At 46.1% G+C, this 23715-nt stretch overlaps 1 pseudogene; it reads left to right on the top strand.

The window, feature by feature from the left end:
- Positions 1 to 19607: 19607 nt before the first annotated feature.
- On the top strand, positions 19608 to 22780 carry LOC146080640 (coatomer subunit beta pseudogene; annotated as a pseudogene).
- The last annotated feature ends 935 nt before the right edge of the window (positions 22781 to 23715 follow it).

Here is a 23715-nt window from a genome sequence, read left to right as displayed (position 1 = left end):
TGTGAAGCAGTGAGCAAAGGGAACACCCGCCTAGCGAGCCAGATCACCTGAATCCACCCTAGCGATCAATAGAGTTACAGAAGTCGCAGCCAGATAGAACTCTTCCAGCTGCCACCTAGTCATTGATTAGCCCCCTCCCCTCCACCCATTAGGCAATGATTGACGAGACGAATGGTAATAATAAATAATAAATGAATAATATTACTAATCACCAAATTAAAAATCAGATGAAATTAATTATAAATAATCATAATCACAATCAAGCCAGATAGGGGTCTTGTTGGATGTTAAAGTGATCGAAACAGTTACACACTTGCAGACAAACTCTGTGCTGCACAAAATGCCCACCGCTCCTTGGCTGCACATGGTAAACAGTGCATGATCAAGCCAGATAGGTATCTTTTATGGGCCTATTTTTTTAAACTGCCATCATGTCTGCCGCTGCAGTGCCACTCTTACATGAGCCACGTGTTTGTGCCGCACACTTGTGTGGCTTAGCATAGTTATCCAGCTACCTCAGTGCAAACTTTGGCAATAAAAACAATATTGTGAGGTGTGAGGTGTTCAGAATACACTGGAAATGAGTGTAAATGAATGTTATTGAGGTCAATATAGCGTAGGAGCAAAAAAACCACCAAATTCTGCCATTTTAGCTGTTTTTAGGCTTTTTTTAACAAAAAAATCAGAACCCAAAACCCAAATAAATCCAAACACAAAACACTTAGGAGGTGTTTTGCCAAAACCCATTAGAACCCAAAACCTCAAGGTAATCAGAACCCAAAACCCAAAACCCAAAACCCGAAAAGTGGCCGGTGAACATCCCTAGAAAAAAGTAAGTTTGTCCCAATGTGTCACCAAATTTTTATTTAATGAGCTATCCAATTAGTTTACTCGATACAAAAGCTAATTTCACCTGAAACCACACAGTATAGAGAAAACTGTGTGCATTCACCATCAGCAGGGGCGAATTTAGCGGTCAAGCCGCCCCTAGGCACAACACTTTCGGCCGCCCCCCCCCCCCCCCTATTTTATTCATTATTAAAATGAATATACATACATACATATATATATATATATATATATATATATATATATATATATATATATATATATATGTGCACTTACCCAGCCTAGGTGAATAGGACAGGAAAAGACCAGCACTCACGTTTTTAGAAGAAAAAAATGTATTTAGAAATGAAGCATGTTAATACATGTACAAGGTGGCTGACCCGACAGCCGTTTCGACTGGACTCCAACCAGTCTTCAACCCTGTTGAAGACTGGTTGGAGTCCAGTCGAAACGGCTGTCGGGTCAGCCACCTTGTACATGTATTAACATGCTTCATTTCTAAATACATTTTTTTCTTCTAAAAACGTGAGTGCTGGTCTTTTCCTGTCCTATTCACCTAGGCTGGGTAAGTGCTTTTATGATACCGTCTGGACCCTGCACCTAACCATCCTGTTCCACTGAAATTTGAGTGCTGTTTTTTCTAAAAGACTTTATATATATATGTGGAGAATAATCATTGGGGAAAACACAGTTACACCTTCATACTGGACTGCAACTTGCAAATATACTGCATATATATATATATATATATATATATATATATATATATATATATATATATATACACAGACATACTGTACATTATACATCTAATGTACATCATGAGCAGAAGTGCCCAGGAGAGCAGTTACCTGGAGGGAAGTATCCTGGAGGAGGCCACGTTATCTCCTCTAACTTCAGTCTCGTTCAGCTTTACAGAAACACAGGGGGGGATCCTGGGGCCGGCTCTCACCCACATTAGAGCTGTGAGCAAGGCGTGGGGAGAGACTGCGCCCGCGGGCCAGAAAGGAGTGTGGGTGGGGTGGGGGAAATGTGTCCATGATCAGAGGAGGGGGGGGGGGGCTGCTGCCCTGGGCCAGGGAGACTGCCGCTGCGGGCCATAGAGCAGTGTTGGGAAGAGGAAGACTGCAGCCGTGTAGCAGCAGCTCAGCCAGTGAGCCGAGTGGAGCCGTAGGGGACGCGGCCGCGGTGGGACCGCAGTCATTTATGTGCGACTAGTGGGCAGCGGCAAGTGACTGACAAGCGGCGCTGCTGCTGACATCGGCGCCGCTGCCCGCTCCATTCGGCCATCCGAACGCTCAGCTCAGATACAGTGCTGCCACCTCAGGTCACGCTGTCTGACTGTGAGTAATAACACACAAGCAGCCTGGCTGTCTGCTGCCGCCCATAAAATGTGCCGCCCCTAGGCCAGTGCCTCACGGGCCTAGTGTCAAATCCGGGCCTGACCATCAGCAGAACCTTTTTCACAGGAAAATGGGACTGCTTGTTTTTTTTTTGTTCCTACAACATTATCATACCCTCCAACATTTGAAGAGAAGAAACCGGTACACATTCAGGAAGGGGTACGTCACCATGAACAAGAGGGCATGGCCACGGGAAAAAGGCGTGTAACCACGTCCCCTTTCTGAATGTGTACTGTGTACACTGCACCAACTGCTACACCCCCCCCCCCCCCATGGCTATATGTGCCCCGGTTACCTATGCTGATGCTGTCTCCGGGCCCGTTGCCTGTACTGCCACTTGCACACTTACTGATTATAAATCATACATGCATGGGGCATGCACCATTCAAGATCCTTCCCAGCCCCATGCGCTGTGATTGAGGCGGCTACCATTGGCTGCAGTGCTGTCAGTTTAAAAGCCTACAGTATCTCTGCACTGCAGCCAGCCCTTCTTCTCCCGATGCCGCCTTCAGTGACACCACCACTTGGTTGTTTACCTCCGTGCTGCCTCAGCTGTGCCAGTTGAGGGGGAGCCACCAGAAAATCGGTACATTCGGTACACTTTGATTTAGCCAGTACAGAATTTTAAAAACGGTATTATACCGGCTACATCGGTACAGTTGGAGGGTCTGCATTATTAACCTCAATAACATTCATTTGCGCTCATTTCCAGTCTATTCTGAACACCTCATAGCTCACAGAGGGGCAGATTAATACTACTTTCAGACCGCAAATGCCGTGTCGCACACAGGATTAGGACACGGGTCCCATCCCCAGAGCAACACGGCAATGCAGTCTGAAAGTTCCGACACGACACGGCATATTGCCGAGTCGGTGACGTCACATGGGGCGGTGCTGGGCGGCGGTGCGTCATCGGGGGCTCGGGAGGAGGCAGTACTTGGAGCTGACAGTGCTGCCTCCTCCATACTGTGAACGGGACACGGGTCGCTCGACCCAGACACCCGATCACACTACACTTGACACGGGTCATAGCCGTGTTCAACCCTGGTCATTATCAGGGTTGAACACCCGTGTTGCTCGACCCGTGGTGGCCTTTTCAGACCGCACCGTGACCCGTGTTTAGGCCCCGCGAACACGGCAATAAGCTGTGTTCGGAGTGCGGTCTGAAAGCGGTATTATTAAGCTTGGTGACGTGATAAAGTGTCTGTTTTTTATCAACGGCCAATCAACTCCTAACTGTGAAGTTACAGGCTTGGTTTGCAAAATGACAGCTAGGAGCTGATTGGATGGTGATAAAAACCAGACACTTTATATTACTTCACCGAGCTTAATAAATCTACCCCTCTATTGTTTATAGGCCAAATGGTTGCACCAAGTTAGCTGGATGATTAAACTAAGCGACACAAGTTGGCAGCACAAACATGTGGCACATCTATGAGTGGCACTGCAGTAGCAGGCATGATCAGCTTTATAATTATATAAAAAAATGCTCCAAAGAGCACATAATGCAAGATAAGAGGTGCAAGATGGAATTATCCTTAGTACCTCCCACCCACCCTTATGTTGTATAAACAGGACATGCACACTTTACTAAATCAAATGATTGGTTTGTTTAGGCCCCACAAAACAGCCTGCCAATGATCTCCCCCTGCAAAAAACTGGCTCTACATAGCAAGATTTCTCACCCTCATCAATGTGTGGGTGGAGTGGTGGGCCAGGGGAATCGCCCATGGGAACGCCCAGCATTTCATGGGTGTTCCCATGAAAATGCTCCGTGTTCCCATGGTAATGCGGCCGTGACGCAGGTTTTCAGCTGCCCACCCAGTTCCTGTGGAATTGGATGGTCAGCAACCATTGAATATGTGGGTGTTCCCACATAGGCTGCGAATGGATGTTTATATTATTTTATTATATATATTTTTTATTGCGCACTGTGTTTAGTTTTGAGTTTTGTGTTTCCAGACCCGCCGGAGACACCGTAGTCAGTGACCGCAAGTCCAGTTGGAATGCATAGCGGCCGTACACCCATAGCATACACTGATGCCGGAAGCAGTGGCGGATTCAGGGGGGGGGGCACCCGGGCACGTGCCCCCCCTGTCATTAGTTTTGTAGCTGAGGACCAGGGCTTTCCTACGAGCCCAGCCCCGTGTCTCTAGCCTCCCGGGAACCGGAGATATCGCCTGGCAAAGCTGTAACGTTTTTTTCCCCATAGGATAATATGGGACCCGTCAATTCCGACCCCCACCCGGTTCCGACGGCTGCCAGTTACCCCCCTGTCATTTCATGGCTGTTCATGTTCTTTGAGGGCAGGTTACTCTGGAACCAAACGTTCCAGTTTCACTGGACCAAAATCATTCAAAGCCCACTCAAAAGTTCTTCAATATGATATTTGTCTCATGTAAATGGGTCAGTTGGTTCCGAAGATATAGCCGGTTAAATTAGATAACTGGTTAAAGGGGGGGGGGGGGGAGGGGTGGTTTTCTCTCCCCCTCACACCAGAAAATGCAGGGACTAGGCTGGTGTAAAAGGGGCCAACCTGGGAATGCATTTTCTGGTGTGAAAGGGGTATTTTTTCAAATAGCCGGGACCTGCAGTGCTCTGAATACAGCCAGGCTCTGCCTCTGTCAGTGGCTATCACTTCTGCCTGTCGGCAGCTGTCCCCGTTTACCGCGAGCATGTATTCCCCCTTGGCAATGAGCATGTAATCCCACATGGCAACGAGCATGGAACCTCTGGCAATGAGCATGGAACCCTTGGCAATGAGCATGTAGATAAGCAGCACTTATGTAGCATAATTTTTAATAGGCATTATGGTGTTTGACATAATACATAATGGACATAATGGCGTGTAACTTAACGTGTAATGGACATTATGGTGTAAATGTTTAATGCCCGGCTTTGGCGCACAATTTCCCTGTTTATGAAGCGTATTGTGAATTTTGGCTTAATCTGTGTGGCATTATGTGAATGTTGGCTCAATCCGTGTGGCATTATGTGAATTCTGGCTCAATCCATGTGGCATTATGTGAATTTTGGCTCAATCCATTTGGCATTATGTGAATTTTGTCTCAATCCGTGTGGCATTATGTAAATTCTGTCTCAATCCGTGTGGCATTATGTGAATTTTGGCTCATTCCATTTGGCATCATGTGTAAGGGGCAAGTATAATGGGGTCTAGTATTTTGTTGCATAATGTGTAGAAGTTGTATATGGTGTTGTACACTACACTCAAGGACACGCCCCCTGTTGAGTGGCCACACACCCTTTTCTGGAGCGCGCCTTCGGCGCGCGCACAATTACATCCTTCACTTTTGTCGCCATGGTGGGCCTGCGTACTTTAACTGCCAGGGCCTATTTTTAATCCCATTCCCACCCTCTCTCTGCCGCTCTCTTAGCATGTACACTGGCACCACTAACACTGCCCCTCCCCCACCTAAACCCTCTTTTATCATGGTGCCCCCCCTGTCATTTTATCCTGGATCCGCCCCTGGCCGGAAGTATTGCTGCCGGAGTCTGGCAGCAAGGGACGCGTGAGCACTTTCAGACCTCTCCCTATTTAAGGTAATTTCACACTAATAACTCTTGTTTTTCCACAGCACATGCACTTGTTGTAATGCACTGTATGCCTGAGTCCGGAAGAAAAGGCCGTTGTAGGTCTTAAAACGGGTCCGTCGACTTAATATGACATTTTACTGATACACCTTTAATATAAAACATTTAAGCCTGATGAGTGCCGCCAGAGTCGTTTATTTCATAAGAGATTGAGGCGACCCACCTGTATGATATTGGAAGGCAACGCGGCAGTATTCTACTTATCCGGAGTGCCAAGCTGCACACATAGGTTCCTATACCTTCAAAGAGATGTGCCTAACACCACCTATTGGGCATGTCAAACACCGCCAATCAGGCATGTCTACTATCATCTATTGGCAGTCGCTACAATATAAAGCGTCTCTCATCCACACGATAATCTCATGAATATTTCAGTTTTTTACTCTGTGTAACAGTACATGCAAATAAAGTCAAAAACATTAATGGATGACGCAGGTATGTAGTGATATGACAATGGTCTAGTACAATTAACAAAGCAAAACACACATAATTGATTGATGGGCGCTTCTTTTAATGGAATACAATTCTAAAAATCTAAATGCTTTGGTAAAAGGTATTGCTGGTATTGCTAGTGGCAGGGAGGTTTTAATAAAAGGGGCACAGCATTAGGGGGTGCCCGTGCACCCCTAACACTCAATGTGTGCACACCTATGGCTGCACAACTATCTATGTATCTATCTATATCTATATAGTGTGTGTGTGTGTGTGTGTGTGTGTGTGTGTTTGTGTGTGTCATCCTAAAGGTATGCTGTTTGTAATGTTTTCTGTGACTTCTGATGAAAATTTCCAAATGAAATGTAAACTTTGAATAAAGAACACCTGTCTCTGAAACACACATATACTTTATTCCACGTAAGCCGTTTTGAAAAAAGCCGTGATAAAGGCTGAAACGTCAACCACCTATCTGGTCTTTGTGTGAGTTATTTACAGCCCCCAGTGCCGCAGACGATCGTACCTATATTTATTTGTATACAATATATATATTTTGTTTCTGATGGTTACAATCTGATGGTTACAATTTTTTCAATTTTTTTGTCTAGTAAAATAGAAAAATGTGGCTACTGCTCCATCTACTGGACAAACAGGAAATGAACAAACCTGCAGCATTCACAAGAGCATTATTGGCCTCATGGGGACCTGCATTCAGCTAATAGTTTTTGGAGTTTGATTGCAGGAACAGGAGACATGCTCCTTCCTATGGGAAGAAAGTCCAAGTTGCAGTGTGCATGTGTAATTCATATGTGCCGAACGCACACCCTCCCTCGCTGACCGAATCCCCACGACACAATGTGAGTGGATGTATGTGCTTAAACACAGTGGCGTAGCTACATGGTGCCAGTGGGGTCTGTGGTGGGCGCTGACGGCTGAACTGAAGGACAACTGAGGCAGCAGTGTGCGCTGAGCTGGTCCTGCTCCATGCATATCTAATGAGCGGGGACCCAGCGCAGTGTATATTTAATGAGCGGGTCCCTGCCCCGTGCATATGCTTAGCGCTCACTGCTGCCTGGGTCACCTGTCAGCTCAGCCAGTGCCGCCCATAGTCAATCGCCTCACCCCTTCTTGGGGGAGGGGGGGAGCTGGAAGTTTTTGACAGGGGGGAGATACACTTCTAGCTACACCACTGCTTAAACATACGCTCATATGCGGCCGCACCGAGGAAAAATCATTTGATTGTCTCTCACCATCAAATGATTTTTCCTCTCTTCGTAGATAAAAGTAAGCCTGGACTTACTTTTATCCTGCACGGTGATGGGTGAAATGGGGGCGGGTGCTGATGTCATGTGATGTCACCCACCGCCCCAAAGAGACAGGGCCACGCCTACATTCGCAGCTGTCTGTCTGATGTTACCATGGGCACGCCCATAAAACACTGACTGGACCCCAGCGATGCTCCCTGCCTGACTATCATTCTGCGAATGCCGTGCAAGTGTAAAAAGACAAGCATATAATCAACTTATGTGACCAGTTAGGGGTGCTGAGTCTCCCACAGTATACTGTAGGTGCACTTAAAGCCCTGTTGTTGATATTAACCCTTTGAGTGTCAACATCAAAATATATGCTTGAAATATCCACTAATAGCGTCGCTCCCATGTGTATAAATTCGAATAAAAGATGGTATTTCCTATAAAAGGTAAACTTTACAGATCATGATGATTAAAAAAGTTTGCTTGGAAAATTTCACAAATATTTTGACAAATTCACTTGGCACTCAAAGGGTTAAGTAAAGTCTCTGTTTGTCTTCACCTGCAAGTTAGGATAGAGCTGGTTGATTATTATAGTGTCCTCCATTACAAAATAGCACCCTCTACTGGAAGTCAGTACAGTGTGTTAAACTACATGTTCCACAGCGCCCTCTATTTGAATTTAACAAAGTAATTTAATCCTTTAAATGCCAAGTGAATTTGTCAAAATATGTGTGAGTTGGCAAGCAAACATTTGTATTCATCATAACGACCTGTAATGTTTACCTTATATAGGAGATATTAAGCGAGATTAAATGAGATGTGATTTTCCGACTTTTGCTATTTTTTCCAAAAAAACGGCCGAATTTGCACTTTTTACGAAAATCGCACATTTATGCTGCTTTCACATCGCAAAACCTACTTAGACTCTGTATTTAAAACATTTCTGAAAACGGGTCAGAGCAAGTTAAACCCCTTTCACATAGCATGTTTTAAACATATATTACACTTTAATTACTGTTGTTGTACCTTTCACATTGAACCCATTTCACTCATAGAAAACAGGTGGGGTGTTTGGTAAAACCCCCCCTCACCCAACCCCCCCAAATAAAAAAAATCATATATGTTGCATGACCACTTCTGGCTCACAGACGTCCAGGTAGCAGTGAGTGAGCACTGAGCAGCTGGTCCCGCTCCATGTATATATAATGAGCCACTCCGTGCAGCTCAGTGCATATTTAATGAGCAGGTCCCCACCCCCTGAATATGTAATATGCACAGGGCGTGGACCCGCTCATTAAATATGCACTGTGCTGGATCCCGCTCATTAGATATGCATGGAGCAGGACCAGCTCAGTACTCACTGCTGCCTGGGTACTAAATACCAGTTCAGACCCATTAACACTACAAAAAAAAAAAACTGGTCTGAACCATGTAGGATCCTTCTTTTTTACTGGTTTCAAATACCGGTTTTCTGGAACCGGAAAATTCACTAGGGCACTTTCACACTGCAGCTTAACTATTTTAAAACGTTTTAAAATTGGCAAAATACCTGGGTTTAGCAGAGATATGAAAGGGGTATTAATAGGATGCAAATTGCCGTAAAAATGGCACTTTTTGCCATGAAAATCGCACCTGTCTATTTTTTCTCACACTTCAATTTCGCATCCAGTTGCTTTCCCATTATAAAATACAACTCGCAAATTTAATGAGATGTGATTTCGGGAAAACGTTACTTAAAATTGCAAAAATATAGACCAGGTTCTGACAGGCGAATTTGACAGACCCATGCACAGATCTTAAAAAATGTGTAATAGTTAAACTTATTTTTAAAAATGGCATGGGGTCCCCCCTCCTGAGCATAACCAGCCCCGGGGCTCATTGACAGCGGAGGAAGCAGGTTCACCCGGCAGTCAGTGTGGGGTGAGCTGCTGCAGGGGACAGACAGAGACAATGCTGTATCCTGGATTTGTAAGTATAGGTGTAAAATGAGTGTGTGTATAATAAAATGTTACTGTTCTCTGCGTCTGTGTTTTTTCAGCATTCTTTTTACAGGTGGACTACAAGTCCAAGGGGGGCCATTAATGCCCTGCATGCTGGGCCTGGTGGTTCACCTGTTATTTTTTTTACATTTTACACATATCAGCCCGGCATCCACCAGCTAGGGACGTCGGGGACATCCCCGGGCCTAAACTCTGGACGGGTGAAGACTGGAGGGACCCCTTTATTTGGGGAGTCCTCGCTCCCGCAGGTAAATTATTGATCACCATCCACATGTGTTTTGATTGTGTGCATTATATTTGAGTATCTTTTGTTTGGATTTTGCCTCTTTGGAGTGTCCTTTGTTCTCCTGCCCAGTGGTTATACAGGTGGTGCTCAGAGTGACCCCTGACACCAACATCGCAAGGAATTTGAGGCAACCAGCAGCCACCTGTGTGACCACTAACGTATCCAAGGTCCCAACATTGTTCACTCACTCAACCATCATAACACCAGGACATAGCACCAAAAATTACTGTAGATATGCATTGGGCAAAACTGTAATTGTCCAACCTTTTACCACTTCAGAACTATCTCTTTCATTAAGCCCTTCACTGTGGAAGATGAGTGGGGCTCATCCTCCAGACAAACAACTACAGTGAGGAGAAGCTTCACTCATCCTCTGCAGCATTTTGCCACTAGAATATGTCCGTTATACTTCAGCGGAAGAAACAGAGAAGTGTGAGCCGATACGCCCATCTGAGAACGGAAAAGCTGCCATGCTGTACATGTATCGGTTATCAGCAAATTACCCTCTATCTAGTCAGAAATTCAGTAGGCCTTATATGTAGTAGGCTAGTTAAGGGAACTGTAGGGCAAAATGCTTGTTCTAGGTCAGTATTGGCATAGTCTTGAGAACCTTGCAGCCAATAAATCGCATATCGATATTGGGCTGCTAGCGCGTAGCTTCTAACACATGGTAAATTGATACCTCCTTTGTCGTTGGTTTGACTTAATTTATGTAGAGATATTCACGTTTTTTTCCCTGCCCAAATACATGTACTAAAAGCTTTGAACAATAATTTAAGATTATTTGAGTAATAAAGGGAGCATTTGTAAGGGGTAAAGAAGTCAAAGAAAAGCTATCATATTTTTAGGATGACATCTGTGAATATATGAAAGTGGTAGATGGCACCATGATTGAAAATCATTAGTTATTTGAGAAATAACAGCTGGTAAATTAGGCGAGTAAAGATTGGGTGTACAGGGGCATTTAAATCTAAATACTTCAAAGAGGAAGTTGCCCATTTAAATGGAAACCAGTTTCCCCAGCCCTCCACGGCTCCTGCATGTCACGCCAAAGCCATCATTCATTTTGAATCCCGATATAGATGTCACGATTCAAGGTTTGTGAAATACTTATTTACCATTTAGATGTTTTTTCAGACTTTTGCAGAGACTGTCACCTTAACTCATCCTGAGGCACTCTGGTCCTTGACCAGCGCCGAGTGTGTGCGACCAGTGCCTCCCACATTGCCATCTCTGCGGGTGCGGCTGGATCATATCTGCGGCCTGGTCAGTGCTGGCTCAAGGACAGGCCTCAGGACTCTCCACACGGATGCTAGTCTCCGGCATGGGTGCCTCCATATTGGACCTACCCACATGCATCTCTCAAGCCAATCCTAGTCAGCCATCTCTGACATCATCCCACTGCAGCCAATCATCTGTGCGCTCTGTCTATAAAGATGCAGAGGCCTTAGAGAGGCAGCATTCTTAGCTCTCTGAGTACTTCTGCTATTCACAAGCATTTGAGGCTTACCACTCTGCTGCAGCCTGACTACAGATGGAGCCTCTTTCTTCTTGGCCTTTAGTAGGATTAACTGAGAAAGACCAGTCACACTAATGCCCTGTTAATCTCCTTGCTGTATTGTTCTCTCTATTGCATTGCAGCTGAGAACAATAGATGTAAGGAAGCATTTTCTAGGCCTAGGTGCAGAAACTTAGTCAAGAAGAACTTGGCTCTATCTGTACCTCCAGTGTCCAGATCCTGATATTGCATCCTCAATTACAGCATATCTGTTTCTACTTGATCATCTACAAAGCCTATTATCCAGTCTACCTGCAATTGGTTCCTGCTCATTCCTCATTATCACTACAGCTGCCAGTCACAATTCAGAGAGACAACATTGATATTACCACCATAGGCAGATATCCACTGTTGCCATTATCATCATTGGTGAACCTCTCCAGTGTCTGTACTAGTGATACTTACCAGAGCATACATACCTTCAGCAACTTCCTCAATCAGTCTCCATTGATGGTCAGCATTAGTCACAGCCAGTATGTACTTACCAGTGATCCCCTGGCTCCAACTCTTCAGATACCTCATCATAACGCCTTTGCGGGGTTTCTCTACTATCCCAGCAGTCCCATGCATCTCTAGGCTCATCAAAGAACCCAGCTTCCATTACACTCCAGCTCCAGTTTAAAGTCACCCCTCAGACGTGACAATAGATTCATTGATTCATATTCCTGAAGGAGCCGTAGAAGGCTAGGAAGCGCCTCATGTGGGTTGTAAAATACAATAAAATGTGATCAGCATAAGTTGATACTTTGATGACATGTGAGACTATCGTGATCCCATGCCATTCTGGGGCCATGTAAAAGTGTCTAATATGAGAGTAAAGCACTAATTCAAATATGTGGGGTGAGAGGGGGCATTCCTGATGAGTGCCTCTATGTAAAACAAAACTATCCATTCACCACTAGGAATGCTAAAGGGCTTGCATATAAAGTGGGAAAAAGCCATACAAAAGCAAGGCCACAGTTTTGTTTCCGCTCAGTATACAGCAGAATTTTAAACATAAAAATGATATGAAAACAAAAACAACGAATATGCTATAATATCTTCTTTGTATTATTCTAATAATTATATGTCTATACTTTGGAGTAAATGTTTAGGACTAAGCTGCAGGGAGGGAGGGTATGAATTAGACACTTGGGGGGGGGGGGGGGTTAGGGTTAGGCCGCGGGGCATGGGGGTTAGATTACAGCAGCAGTGTACAAGGTTTAGGCACTCAGAACCCTCTCTAAATATGGGCTCCATGGGCACTTACCCAAGGGCCCCACCATCCTAAGGGACCGTCCCATGCCACCCCCCACCAGTGGTGGATTTAAGGGTCAGGAAAGCATCTTCTATGCTGACCCATGTATGTCCTGAATGAGCGGAGGCCATGTAGAAGATCTTAAAGGCCGCCGCCTACCGGTTGAAAAGATAAGAAGAACAGCAGTTGTAGTCTGGCCTGGTTACATGTGCTTCTTGGGCCACAGCTGCATTTAACGCTTTTGGGCCAGCATTCATGTGAATGGGTGAATAGGGGCCCCAAGTGCATTGTTTTGCCCAGGGGCCTAAACTTATTTTAAGATGGCCCTGTAGACACTAGCAGGGAGGGTTAAGCTATATTGCAGTGCAGCACACACACACACACACACACACAAGCAGTGGAGATTTTTACCTAAGGGGTGCAGGACTGTAGCTGCCCCAGGTAAATCCACCACCTCCTCAGCGTTAGTGACTGGCAGTAAGTATTTATTGGAAGTCTTACATGTCAATCACACACATGATAGGTAGTCCCATTAGAAAATGTTCCCTCCCTCCGGAACTGCCAGTATGTGCTGCGATCCTGTAGGAAGCCACTCCCTGCCTTACCATGCAGCCCTAGCCAGATTCTGTGGGCTGCAGCCGACTGAGCCCAAGGATACCAGTGCAGTACTGCTACTTGTATTGTGCATGCACCAGGTCCGGTTACTGACAACTGTATAGTACAGGCGCCGGCCCGGGACCCTGGCAGCGATCTGATGGCGGGGACAATCAGAGATCCGGCAGCAAGGACTCGTGGGGTTTCAGCAACTCAGCCAGCGGTGGACCCCCAGCTACTAATAGGTAGGAGCTGCCGCTACATACAAGTATACATTAAATCACAGTAAGCATTTACAGGATGCAGCACAGAAAGCAGGAATGTCCAAGAGACTACGGGTGTTGTATTCAAGCCAACATTTATAATGGTGACATTCTCCATGTCAATAGATAAAAAAATAAAATCAGCACTGCACAGTACAAAACTAATATGTATGATGGATGGCATAATGTAATAAAACAAATATTTATTACGAACCACAGTATATACTGTAAATATGAAAAACATATACATAAAAGTATCTCTATACAGGTGTTGTAAGATTGTGTGGATGGCTGGTCCCTGAGGATGGAGTGGCCATCTAGTAGGTAGAAGCTTGAATGGGATCAGGCTACTAATACACCTGCAGTGATGACCCCAATCTGTGCACTGGCCGTAGCAAGCAGCCCCAGGAAACTTCCAATTTGATGGTAAAGAGTTACAAAACAAGACTTTTATGTTATACGGCAGCTTTAAATAATATTGTAATTCTCTCTGTTTTGCATAGAGTTCTAAGAATAGGTTTATTTTTAGCATCATTGGCAGGGAATCATCTATTAATATTTTCTTTCTGCTATTATTTGCATAAAAGGCGTGGGCCTCTTAGCCCTCTGTGCATGCAAATATAGCCTCCTGCTGTCCTCCTCCACATAGCATTATGTTTCCAAATAAATGGACATGTAACATCATATAAACCTCTTGGCATTAGTCGCAAAAAAAACCTTATCTAGTGCATGTACAGTAAACTGTTGTCTTGATATGACAACTATATAAAAAAATAAACAAAATGAAAACACCAGCAGTTTGGAAAAAAGCATCAATGAAGTATACATTATTTTATGTAATAATAAAGAAACAACATATAATACACAATGTATTGTTATTCATTTTAAATGGTATTGTAACTAAACACACGTTATTGTTCCTAAAATGGCTGTTTTAATGTGAAACTCAATGTGCACAATAGGGGTAATTCAGACCTGGTTGAACGGCTGCAAATTTGCAGCGGACAGAGTTCAGTTAAGCCACCGCCCCGCCAGAGAGAAATCCCACCTTGCACATTAATATGCTCTCTGTACGAATGGATGTGTATGGCTAAGCCTCTATTTGCAACCATGCGGATATGTCCATAACCCATGGTAACAGGCACCATCTAATGTTTTTACACTGAGCGCAATTCATTGCAGGCTCAGAGTAGCCAGAGACTTACTCTCCGATGCAATGGAAATAGGCAAATCCAGCCGAAGCTGGCGTCACGCGCCCTCCTGGTGGTGTAACTACAAAATTTCGGCAGCCTTACCACTCTGCTTTCCGCCGCCACGTCTGTAGTTGGGACCTGGCTCCTGCTTATGAAAAATGACCCTCACAAAATGGCTGCCCCTTACAGCAGACTGTTTTGGACATTTTGAGCTGACATGTGCCCTACCATCCACTAGGGCGTTGTGGGAAAATATAATAGCGCAGTGAGCCATGCGAGAGGACACAGTGCACCGATACGGTGTCTATGTCAACAGTGTCAACCTTTTGAATGTCGACCTAGCCCATGTTGACCTAATGTCTGTCGACCTAATGACCCTGTCAACCTAAGCCTTTTCAGGTGTCGACCTTGGCCCATGTCGACCTTCAGTGGTCGACCCAATGCATGCTGACCTTAGTGCTGTCGGCTGTATGATCCATACCCAGTACATCATACTTAGGGTTGTATTAAGTTAAACATATTCTGCTCAGAAAACTGTGGTAAAAGGCATTGTTATAAAATTCTGCATATGAAGTGCAACCCTCAGTAAAGAAACCAGAATTGCATTCAGATCCATCAAATTTTGATGGGCATTTCTTGACGGAAACTGGGAGGCTAGCAAGACACGTGCATTTCTTTTTTTTCTAAAGTGCCCTGTAAAATACTGTATATTAAGTTAAACATAATGCATACCTCCCAACTTTTGAAGCCCTGCAGTCGGGGCGATGCTCCTGCGCGCCGGAGGCGCGTTGAAATTTTCGGGGGGCGTGGCCTAATTTGGGGGCGTGGCCTATACTCGCGGCTCTTCCGCTATGGGGGCATGACCCAGAGGCTCTGTGAGCCTCTAGCCATGCCCCCAGTCCCCTGGCTGCGGGAATAGACGCTGTGCGCATGCGCACAGCGTTTATTCCCAGCTGCTTAGCAGCTGACAGGGGGGACTCCCAACAGCCCCCCCACACCGCGGGACACTGCCACCCGCGGGTGGGACATCGGGACAGGCCACTGGCTATTTACTCCTTTGCTCTAACTCACCAATTGGTTATCAAATGGCAATCAAATTTGTTGGCAATGTTTCAATCACAGTGCCAATGTTATATTATATAGTGCATTTTGGTCTCCAGAAAAATGGAAACCAGTGCACACTATGGGGTAAATAAACTAAAGCACAGGTTTTCAAGTCAGTCCCCAGGACTCCACACACATACAGTTGTGTCCACATAGATTGCTGTTGCGAGATGTACAAATGCAACCACTATCCATTCACTGTGAATGGGGGACAGGCAGGTGCGAGTTAGCATGGAATCCCACAATCAGTAGTGCTACAAAACGCTGCTTACTGGAGCAACAACCGAGGTGGACACATCTGTAATTGAGGAAAGGAAAAGCACACAAGGGGATACTGGGGCATTAAGTGCTGCATATCAAATGAATCTATACTATAAGTTCTCAAAGTCGGTCCTGAGGACCCCACACAGTGCATGTTTTGCAGGTCTCCTCCCATAATCAAGTGAAATAATTAGCTCCAACTGTGGATCTTTTAAAATGTGCCAGTCAGCAGGGCGGTCATCAGAGGAGTCCCGTAGGACAAGTGTCTTGGGACCTGCCGGTTTTAAGAGAGGAGAGGGCCCAGCCCTGGCCGCTGAAATCCCCCGCCAGAGCCACATTCTTGGTCGCCTGAAGCCTGTTGCGCACAGAATTTGGGTGTTTTTTTTGTTCCTACAATATTATAATCCTCAATAACAGGGCACAAATACCTGGCACATCTATTAGCGACACTGCAGTGGCAGACAGGATGGCAATTTGAAAAACTAGGCCCCAAAGAGCACAGAATATAAAAAAAAGAGGTGCAAGATGGAATTGTCCTTGGGCCCTCCCACCCACCCTTATGTTTTATCCTTGTGTCTTGTTGATGGTAAGTGAGATAAAATATATATAGACATCCTGACTGTATTTTCTCTATGTTTGCATGGATATGTATCATGGATATGCAAAACCTTAATACGAATATATGCATACTCAGGGCAATTTTTCAGCAGGCTCCAGCAGGAACTGAGGCCCTTATTCTAGTTCACTCTTTCTGACAAAATATTTCTTAGATGGACAAAACCATGTGCACTGCAGGTGAGGCAGGTGTTACTTGTGCAGAGATAATTAGATTTGGGTGGGATTTTACATCTGCCTCACCTGCAGTGCACATGGTTTTGTCCATCTAAGAAATATTTTGTCAGAAAGAGTGAACTAGAATAAGGGCCTCAGTTCCTGCTGGAGCCTGCTGAAAAATTGCCCTGTGCATACTCACAAAAATAACAGATTTTTAACTCTAAATGAGGTTTTCTATGTTTTGGTAGTTATGTGTGAATATCTGCTGAGATTATGGACATGGGAAAAAGAAGAAATTAACATCTCGGATACATTACACTGGAAATCGTACATCTGACAATTGTAAGAACATTGGGCCCAATTCAGACCCATTTAGCAAGGGCTGAATTTGGATGCTGGCCAATGGTTGCGCATTATTAACTTGACAACAAACAGATTGACAGTGACTGGTAATTATAATGGCATATAACTTGGGTACAGTTTTAATTCAAAATAATTGTTGCTAGGTAATTATAATTTTGGTTCTTCATTAGAAATTACACACCCTAAGCACGTTCTAATATAATAAGGCATATATTAAGGTGGCCATACACTACTGCAAGAAGTTGAGCCACCCGGGACCACCCCAGGTGGCAGGATCACATGTGATACATCGCATTCGGACCTCCGACTCTCATCCAATGCACGCTGGACCGCACATTGAATCGGAGGGGAAGTTAAACACATGTGATTTCGGTCGATTTCTCAGCCAGATACATAGAATTGGGTGAAATCGCCCCAAATCACATAAGTCTTTTATTGTTGCTTATGTTTCTTTTTCTACATTTTGCCTCTGTCTGATATTTCCATTCATGATTTTATGCTCATTTGGAATTTGGAAAATCTATACAGACATTCAATGTACAGTAGATGACTGAACACAAGGGCGTAGCTTCAATAGGTGCAGGGAGTATTTGTACAGTGCAATCATCAGGTAAATTATTACATGGTATACAAAATAGCAGCCAAAATAGTGAGTACAGCTTATTTATATATATATATATATATATATATATATATATATATATATATATATATATATATATATATCCAGAGTTCTCTTGTCAGAGAAATGCGCACTCTCCACAATAATCAAATTCAGTGAACTTTTGATAAAATCCAATTTGGGATATTTATTTTTTATAAGTTCATCATAGTAGTGTATCAACTGAAAAAGCCCCGACGTTTCGGTCCAACAGCAGGACCTTTATCAAGGAGCCTGCAAGCAATATAACATAACAGGTATGCTAGTCACTTACATATTCAAACATCAGTGTAACAAACAAATCGTGCAAGTCATAAATCCATAGCACTTACAGTACGTATCTGAAGTAATGTCAGGTCAACAACAAGTACAGCTGGGTAACACGGATCAGCATGGTGCAGGTACCATGGCTGTATCCCAGACTGCCCGGGCCCAGCTTAAATACCTGAATAGCGGAAGTCACGTGGGGGGCCGATTCGTGCCGCAAGTTGCGTATGTAAACAAACAGCCAATGAGTTCGGGGTGCCGGCGGTGATTATCCTACGGGCGTGTATGCGCTAGCCGGGTGTCCGGTCTCGTGATGCGCTGTGACCCGCAACTGGAGCGCAAGTCGAGGCGCGCTCCCTGTGATAGAGTGATCGGGGTAACATAGCAAGGTCAGTAAACTACGGATGCCGTGGTGCGCTGTGACACGCACTCTGATTGGGTACACTGCGTACGCTACGCAGCTAAAGATATTGTGAGGGGTTTTAAAGACGTGAAGTACGCTAGGTATAAGCCGGGAGCCCGCAGAGCGTACCTAAGTGACATGTTTCAAACATGCATACATATGTGAGGAGAAATTAATTGAACAACATGCAATTTTGTCGACATGTCATTGGGGATGATTGGGCCGCAAGATAGCCGTGCATATTAGATTGAAGGCAAGTATGGTGGTCTGGATCGCACCATCAGATTTATCACATATAAGTTGTGGCCGATGCCTGCCACCACCGGCCACCGCGGACACGAACCGCCCACTCCCCTCTAACCTGCATGTCTGCCGACACCAGGCCATCACTATACCACCAACTAGATCTATCAAACGGATGCAAGCCAGTGGGTGTGACAGGAAAACAGGACTGTCCAGCAATAATCGGGACAGTTGGGAGGTTATATAAGCTTACAGACATTTCTGCAAATATGAAATAAGTCAAGTGTATACAGAAAGAGAATCCACCAACAGAATAGTTACTATACAAAAGGGATTTATCAGAGCTTTGTCTTTGGTTCTATGGAGTTTTAATCCCTGTTTCTGTTAAAGGTTAACAATCGAGGTTCCAGTAATACCTGCTGAATGCAGTGACAATGCCAGGGAAGCATCTGGTGACTAGCTAAGCTGAAGCATAACATCCTTTTGACCTTAACTTCTGATACCACAAGAGGGCCTCGTAATCACAAAAATATCTACAAGTATCCATTACATCTTGGTACATTCTGTATCTTAATAATATAAAGAATCCCTAAGCCATATATGGGGGTTAATGGGTGACAGCTAATGTACGATGCTCCTAAATTTTTAATTAACACTCTTTGATCCTCTTGTTTATTATCAACTTGTTTATCAGAAACATCTTTCAGCCAAACAGTCCTAACTAGATTAAAGATTGTGGAATCAACAACTGGAATAGTAAATGGAAAATGGAAAAATATTATTAGTCCTTTAAGTCTTACCCTCCAATTAGGAGTGACAGAGTGATCTTAAGAGACGTCTTGAGGACCGAGTGAGCGATCCTCTGACACCCGGCCGAGAGCAGGGCCAGGAACCCTGCCGGAAACCAATCGCTACCTGGAGGCACCAGCCAGTGGCAGCCATGACAGCCGCCGAGAATGTGTGTTATACCCTCATCAATGTCTCCATGGACTCGGAGCCTCCGTCAGAGATCACCCTAAAAACTGACCTAGAAAAGGGGGATGTGAAATCGAAGACTGAGGCTTTGAAGAAAGTGATCATCATGATTCTGAATGGGGAGAAGCTGCCGGGACTCCTCATGACCATCATCCGCTTCGTATTACCCCTCCAGGACCACACCATCAAGAAGCTTCTACTGGTCTTCTGGGAGATTGTTCCCAAAACCACTCCGGACGGGAAGCTGCTGCAGGAGATGATACTCGTGTGTGATGCCTACAGAAAGGATCTCCAACACCCCAATGAGTTTATCCGAGGCTCCACCCTGCGCTTCCTGTGTAAGCTGAAGGAGGCGGAGCTGCTGGAGCCGCTAATGCCGGTGATCAGAGCGTGTCTGGAACACCGTCACAGTTACGTGAGGAGGAACGCCGTGCTTGCCATATACACTATATACAGAAACTTTGAACATCTCATCCCAGATGCCCCAGAACTCATCCACGACTTCCTGGTGAACGAGAAGGACGCAAGCTGCAAGAGAAATGCTTTTATGATGCTGATCCACGCGGACCAGGACCGGGCTCTGGATTATCTCAGCACCTGCATTGATCAGGTCCACACGTTCGGGGATATCTTACAGCTGGTGATTGTGGAGCTGATCTACAAGGTATGCCACGCCAACCCCTCGGAGAGAGCCAGGTTCATCCGATGTATCTTCAACCTCCTGCAGTCTTCCAGCCCAGCCGTGAAATATGAGGCAGCCGGGACTCTGGTGACGCTGTCCAGCGCACCAACCGCCATTAAGGCTGCAGCCCAGTGTTACATTGACCTGATCATTAAGGAGAGCGACAACAATGTGAAGCTGATCGTGCTGGATCGTTTGGTGGAACTGAAAGACCACCCGTCCCACGAACGTGTCCTGCAGGATCTGGTGATGGACATCCTGAGAGTCCTCACCACCCCGGACTTGGAAGTGCGCAAGAAAACCCTGCAGCTGGCACTAGACTTGGTGTCCTCGAGGAACGTGGAAGAGTTGGTGATTGTCTTGAAGAAAGAAGTAATAAAGACCAACAACGTGACGGAACATGAAGACACCGATAAGTACAGACAGCTCCTGGTCCGCACCCTCCATTCCTGCAGCGTCCGCTTCCCGGATATGGCTGCCAACGTCATTCCTGTGCTGATGGAATTCCTGAGTGACAGCAACGAGGCCGCCGCTGCAGACGTCCTGGAGTTCGTACGTGAAGCAGTTCAGAGATTCGATAACCTGCGGACGCTGATTGTGGAGAAGATGCTGGACGTTTTCCACGCCATTAAGTCCGTCAAGATTTACCGAGGGGCTCTCTGGATTCTGGGAGAATACTGCAGCACCAAGGACGACATTCAGAGTGTGATGACTGAAGTGCGGAGGTCTCTCGGAGACGTTCCGATCGTAGAGACAGAGATTAAGAAGGAATCCGGGGAAACGAAGACGGAGGAGGAAGTCACTGTTGGCCCGGCCCAGAAACTGGTGACTGAAATGGGCACTTATGCCACTCAGAGTGCCCTCAGCAGCTCCCGGCCCTCAAAGAAAGAGGAGGAAAGGCCGCCCCTTAGAGGATTTCTGCTGGACGGCGATTTCTTTGTGGCTGCTTCTCTCGCCACCACGCTGACCAAGATCGCGCTGAGATACGTGGCATTGGTTCAGGAGAAGAAGAGACAGAATTCCTTTGTAGCCGAAGCTATGCTACTGATGGCCACCATCATCCACCTGGGCAAGTCCAAGTCCTCCCTCCCCAAGAAGCCTATCACCGATGATGATGTGGACAGGATCTCGCTGTGCCTGAAGGTTCTCTCGGAATGTTCTCCACTGATGAACGAGATCTTCAATAAGGAGTGCCGTCTGTCTCTGTCCCACATGCTCTCCGCCAAGCTGGAGGAGGAGAAGCTCTCACAGAAGAAAGAATCCGAGAAGCGGAACGTGACGGTCCAGGCCGATGACCCCATCTCCTTCATGCAGCTGACGGCTAAGAACGAGATGGCTTCCAAGGAAGATCAGTTCCAGCTGAGTCTCCTGGCTGCAATGGGAACCACGCAGAGGAAGGAGGCCGCCGATCCCCTGGCCTCCAAACTAAACAAAGTGACCCAGCTGACGGGGTTCTCCGATCCGGTATACGCAGAAGCGTACGTACACGTCAACCAGTACGACATAGTCCTGGATGTGTTAGTGGTAAACCAGACCAGCGACACCTTGCAGAACTGCACTCTGGAACTCGCCACATTGGGTGACCTGAAGCTTGTAGAGAAGCCGTCGCCTCTCACCCTCGCCCCACACGATTTTGCAAATATCAAAGCTAATGTGAAAGTTGCTTCTACAGAGAACGGGATCATTTTTGGAAACATCGTGTATGACGTGTCCGGGGCCGCTAGTGACCGGAACTGCGTGGTCCTCAGTGACATCCACATTGATATCATGGATTACATCCAGCCCGCAGGCTGCACAGACACGGAGTTCCGGCAGATGTGGGCGGAGTTTGAGTGGGAGAACAAGGTCACAGTCAACACCAACATCATAAACCTGAACGAGTATCTGCAGCACATCCTGAAGTCTACAAACATGAAGTGTCTGACGCCGGAGAAGGCACTGTCTGGTTACTGCGGGTTCATGGCAGCCAACCTCTACGCCCGCTCTATATTTGGTGAGGATGCACTCGCCAATGTCAGCATTGAGAAGCCGGTCCACCTCGGACCTGATGCCCCAGTGACTGGACACATACGAATCAGGGCCAAGAGCCAGGGGATGGCGCTGAGTCTCGGAGATAAGATAAACCTGTCTCAGAAGAAATCATCGGTATAGACGACGGTTCTACCCCTCCCCGGGCAGCTTGTCATCCAAACCTGGACACCCCCACCCCATGTTGTGCTGTCCTCCCCAACCCAGAGACCCATCTTTATATATTTCATTTATCTTCTACCAGTCCTGTTCACTAACAACCTGAAGCTTTTAATGACGTGATTGCACATCGGTGCTTCCCGACCAGTGATATCAACAATAAAAGTGTCTTTTCATTAAAAAAAATAGAGATGTCTTGATCATCTGTAAAATTGCATTTTTTTCATTTTTCGAGGGCATGTGTTGAGTCTTGAACATCACATTTTCTCTGCAGGCGCCCAGACACATTATCTACAATGATCTCTTAGGATGAAATCATTGATGGGGACGTGCGGTGTGATGAAGGTGATGGGGATGGGCGGTGTGATGAAGGTGATGGGGACATGCGGTGTGATGAAGGTGATGGGGACGTGCGGTGTGATGAAGGTGATGGGGATGTGCGGTGTGATGAAGGTGATGGGGACATGCGGTGTGATGAAGGTGATGGGAAAGTGCGGTGTGATGAAGGTGATGGGGACAAGCAGTGTGATGAAGGTGAGGGGCAAGTGTGGTGTGATGAAGGTGATGGGGACGTGCGGTGTGATGAAGGTGATGGGGACGTGCGGTGTGATGAAGGTGATGGGGATGGGCGGTGTGATGAAGGTGATGGGGACATGCGGTGTGATGAAGGTGATGGGGACGTGCGGTGTGATGAAGGTGATGGGGAAGTGCGGTGTGATGAAGGTGATGGGGACGTGCGGTGTGATGAAGGTGAGGGGCAAGTGTGGTGTGATGAAGGTGATGGGGACGTGAGGTGTGATGAAGGTGATGGGGATGTGCGGTGTGATGAAGGTGATGGGGAAGTGCGGTGTGATGTAGGTGATGTGGATGTGCGGTGTGATGAAGGTGATGGGATGTGCGGTGTGATGAAGGTGATGGGGACGTGCGGTGTGATGCAGGTGATGGGGACGTGCGGTGTGATGAAGGTGATGGGATGTGCGGTGTGATGAAGGTGATGGGATGTGCGGTGTGATGAAGGTGATGGGGACGTGCGGTGTGATGAAGGTGAGGGGCAAGTGTGGTGTGATGAAGGTGATGGGGACGTGCGGTGTGATGAAGGTGATGGGGACGTGCGG

Source organism: Crinia signifera, chromosome 5, assembly GCF_055691185.1.
Source record: "Crinia signifera chromosome 5, ASM5569118v1, whole genome shotgun sequence".
Lineage (NCBI taxonomy): Eukaryota > Metazoa > Chordata > Amphibia > Anura > Myobatrachidae > Crinia > Crinia signifera.
The sequence above is the reverse complement of the archived record's forward strand: the minus strand, read 5'-3'. Positions and strand labels throughout refer to the sequence as shown.